A 4527-nucleotide genomic window follows, 5' to 3' on the forward strand; every position below is an offset into this window, starting at 1 on the left:
TCAGATAGATAAGTTGTGCATTAAACCTTTATGTTGTCAAATACTATAGACATATAGGGTCCCAACATAATTGGTCTCTATTCAGATTCTATCTCTTTTGTGGATGTCTGGTAGTAGGGTATTCGTGCAACGAAAGTTGGCGTTTACTAGTTTCGTGTTATCTGATTAGTTGTCCTCAACTTTGCATGCTAAGGTCAAGTACAATGACTTTAAATGAAGTAGTAATGAAGTTAGAATCCCATGTTTGTTTCATATAAGTAATTCAACCTCAATTCTCTTAGTTAATATTATTTAGTATAATCTCTTATTTTAATCAAAACCCTATTTGTTATTTGTCTTAACATAGAACGATAGCCATATCATTGTTGCATAGGTGCATAAATTGAATTTAACCTAAACCAGTCTCTGTGGGAACGAACTAGAAAGAATTTTATATTACTTACGAACGTGTATATTTGTGTGTTAATTTAGCACGTGTTTTCATCCTAACAAGTTTTTGGTGCCGCGGATGGGGACTCGGTGTTAATATTTAGTTTATGTGCTTGATATCAGTGGTCGTTAAAGTTCACTGACTCGGATAATTTACTTATTTCTTTGCTTGTTGCTTTTTCAGGTACTCTAGAGAGCGTGTATGCTAACGCGTTCTCGATCTCGCAAGAGAACACTAGATAAAATGGAGGAAGTAGTTGAAGAAGTTTTTGTCGAGGAGAAAGTTGAAGAAGAAGCGATCGTTGCAATGGGAGAACCAGCAGTGAATCCGAAGGCTTTAATGGATTATTCTCAACCGAAGATCTATGATATTCAGTCTAGCATTGTCAGACCAGCCATCACGGATATTACTTTTGAAATCAAGGCTAGCACGATTCAGATGGTGCAGAACTCAGTCCAGTTTGGGGGTTCTCCAACGGAAGATCCCAACATGCATATTAGAGATTTCATCGAGATCTGCGACACTTTCAAATTCAACAACATTTCTGAAGATGCTGTTAAGATGAGGCTTTTCTCATTCTCTCTGAGGGATAAAGCTAAGTGTTGGTTGTATTCTCTACCACCAGGCTCTATTAATATTTGGGAAGATCTTGCTCAAAAGTTTCTTGCTAAATTCTTCCCTATGGAAAAGACAGCTGTAATAAAAAACGCTCATACTCAATTTGCGCAGAAATCAGGAGAGTCTTTATGTGAAGCTTGGGATAGTTATAAGGAGATGCTTAGAAAGTGTCCTCATCATGGGATTCCTGACTGGATTATTATCAACTGCTTTTATAATGGTTTGGGAGCATAGTCCAGACCCATACTTGATGCAGCATCAGGTGGAGCCTTATGGGCTAAGAGCTACGATGAAGCTTATGAGTTGATTGAATTGATGGCTGCTAATGAATACCAGAACCCTTCTCAAAAACTACCTCAAGGCAAGGTAGCAGGAATTCTAGAGGTAGATGTAGCTACTGCTATAGCTGCTCAGCTTAAGGCTTTAATGATGAAGGTGGATTCTTTGGCTAATTATGGAGTTAATCAAATCACTAGTGTTTGTGAGCTTTGTGCTGATGCGCATGAGACAGAGCAGTGTGATATATCTAGTGAATCAGCTCAGTTCCTGAGCAACTTTTAGAGGTCGCAGCAGCCAGTTCCAGCCATCTATTATCCCAACAACCGCAATCATCCTAACTTCAGCTGGAGCAACAATCAGAATGCGGTACAATAGCCTTATCAACAGTATGCAGCAAAGCAATATAACCCTCCTGGTTTTCAACAAATGCAATATGCACCAAGACAACAACTCCAACTTCAACAATCTAATGAAAAATCTGAATTGGAGGAGTTGAGGCTCATGTGCAAGAGCCAAGCGGTTTATATTAAGACCTTGGAGAATCAAATTGGGCAGATTTCCATTGCCTTGCTAAATCGTCAACCTGGTACACTACCTAGTGACACAGAATTTCCAGGCAAGAAGGAAGCTAAAGAACAGGTAAAGGCAATTACATTGAGGTCTGGAAAAGTTACAAATCCTGAAAAATCTCAAGTTCTAGAAGATGACGTTGTGACTGAAGAAGATGTACAGAAGAAAGCAAAAGTGGAACCAAGGAAGAAAACTGTGGAACACACTCCTCCTGAGGGTAATACAGGGGAGAAGTAGATCTATCCTCCACCTCCTTTTCCTAAGAGGCTGCAGAAACAAAAGTTGGATAAGCAGTTTTCTAAGTTTCTGGAGGTGTTCAAGAAACTTCATATCAACATACCTTTCGCTGAAGCTCTTGAACAAATGCCTAGATATGTGAAGTTTATGAAAGGTATTCTCTCTCATAAAGTGAAGCTCAATGACTTAGAGACCGTTGCTTTTACGGAGGAATGTATTGATGTGTTGTAACAGAAGTTGCCTCTGAAGCTTAAAGATCCTGGAAGCTTTACTATTCCTTGTACCATCAGAAAGTTGTCGTTCGACAAATGTTTATGTAATTTGGGAGTTAACATCAATCTGATGCCTTTGTCTATTTTCAAGAAGTTGAATTTACCTGATCCAAAGCCTACATATATGTCCTTAGAGTTGGCCGATCATTCTATTACATATCCACGAGGCATTGTGGAGGATGTCTTGGTCAAGGTGGACAAACTCATCTTTACTGCTGAAATTATAATTATTGATTTCGAGGAGGATGAAAAGATTCCCATAATCTTGGGAAGACCATTCTTGGCTACTGGCCGAACCTTGATTGATGTGCAGAAGAGTGAGCTCACTATGCCAGTACTGGATCAGGATGTGACTTTTAATGTATTCAATGCCATGAAATTCCCTACTAATAATGAGGAGTGCTTAAAAGTGGAATTGGTCGATTCTCTGGTTACTTCAGAACTTGATCAAATGCTAAGGTCTGATGCCTTAGAGAAAGCTTGTTGGGGAATTCAGATAGTGAAGATGATGAAGGTGATGAGCAGTCGCAGTATTTGAATGCTTATCCTTGGAAGCGAAGGCTGGACATGCCTTTTGAATCTTTTGGAATATCAGAACTCAAAAATGCTGATGGGCGTCTAAAGCGATCTATTGAGGAAACTCCTAAACTCGAGCTTAAACCAATGCTTGAACACTTAAGGTATGCTTTTTTAGGTGATGCGTCTACTTTGCATGTTATTATTGCATCTGACCTTTCAGGTAGTGATGAGGAAAAGCTCTTGAGAATTCTGAGAGAGTCCAAATTGGCAATTGGATGGACTATAGCAGATATCAAGGGAATCATCCCTTCTTATTATATGCATAAAATTCTGCTAGAGGAAGGAAGTAAGCCAACTGTTGAGCAACAGAGAAGGCTAAATCCGATCATGAAGGAGCTCGTGAAGAAGGAAATTCTTAAATGGCTTGATGCAGGGATCATCTATCCTATTTCTGACATTTCTTGGGTGAGCCTAGTTCAGTATGTTCTGAAGAAAGGAGGCATCACAGTGGTTGCTAATGAGAAGAATGAGCTCATTCCTACTCGAACAGTACCAGGGTGGAGATTTTTTATGGATTACAGGAAGCTGAATAAGGCCATGAGGAAGGATCACTTTCTTCTTCCTTTTATTGATCAGATGCTTGATAGGTTGGTTGGGCATGAATACTATTATCTTCTGGATGGCTATTCGGGTTATAATCAGATTTGCATCGCTCCAAAAGATCAGGAAAAGACTACCTTCACCTGTCTATTTGGTACTTTTGCCTTAAGAAGAGTTTCTTTTGGGTTATGTGGTGCACCTGCCACATTTCAGATATGCATGATGGTCATTTTCTCTGACATGATTGGTCAGAATGTGAAGGTGTTCATGGATGATTTTTCTGTGTTCGGGGATTCTTTCGACGAGTGCTTGTAAAATCTTGGCGCAGTGCTTAAAAGCTGTGTTGAAACCAATCTGGTTCTCAACTGGGAGAAATGTCACTTTATGGTGCAATATGGCATCATTCTTAGGCACAAGGTCTCTAGTAAGGGTCTTGAGATGGACAAAGCCAAGGTGGGGGTCATTGAAAACCTTCCTCCACCAATTTCTGTTAAGGGGATCCGCAGTTTCCTTGGTCATGCGGGCTTCTATCGGCGGTTCATCAAGGACTTCTCTAAAATCTCTAAATTGTTGTGCAATATTCTAGAGAAATATGTCCCTTTCAAGTTTGATGATGAGTATCTAGCTGCTTTTGAGAGCTTAAAGAAGAAGTTAATTACGGCACATGTCATAACTGCACCTGATTGGGATGAGCCTTTTGAAATGATGTGCGATGCAAGTGACTATACAGTTGGAGTGGTCCTTGGGCAAAGGAAGAGCAATATATTTTTTGTGGTCTACTATGCTAGTAAGACCCTCAATGGTTCTCAACTTTACTAGTACTATTGAGAAAGAGCTCTTGGCTATTGTCTACGATTTTGAGAAATTTCGATCTTATTTGCTTGGGACGAAGGTGACAGTTTTAACTGATCATGGCGCAATTCGCTATCTCGTCTCGAAGAAGGACTCGAAGCCTAGATTAATTCAATGGGTTCTTTTACTTCAAGAGTTTGAGTTAGAGAT

At 39.7% G+C, this 4527-nt stretch overlaps 1 pseudogene; it reads right to left on the reverse strand.

Annotated features, from left to right (window-relative positions):
• Window positions 1-1136: 1136 nt before the first annotated feature.
• On the reverse strand, window positions 1137-1233 carry LOC141722159 (small nucleolar RNA R71; annotated as a pseudogene).
• Window positions 1234-4527: the final 3294 nt, after the last annotated feature.

The sequence above is a fragment of the Apium graveolens genome, chromosome 4 (genome assembly GCF_009905375.1).
Source record: "Apium graveolens cultivar Ventura chromosome 4, ASM990537v1, whole genome shotgun sequence".
NCBI classification, from domain to species: domain Eukaryota; kingdom Viridiplantae; phylum Streptophyta; class Magnoliopsida; order Apiales; family Apiaceae; genus Apium; species Apium graveolens.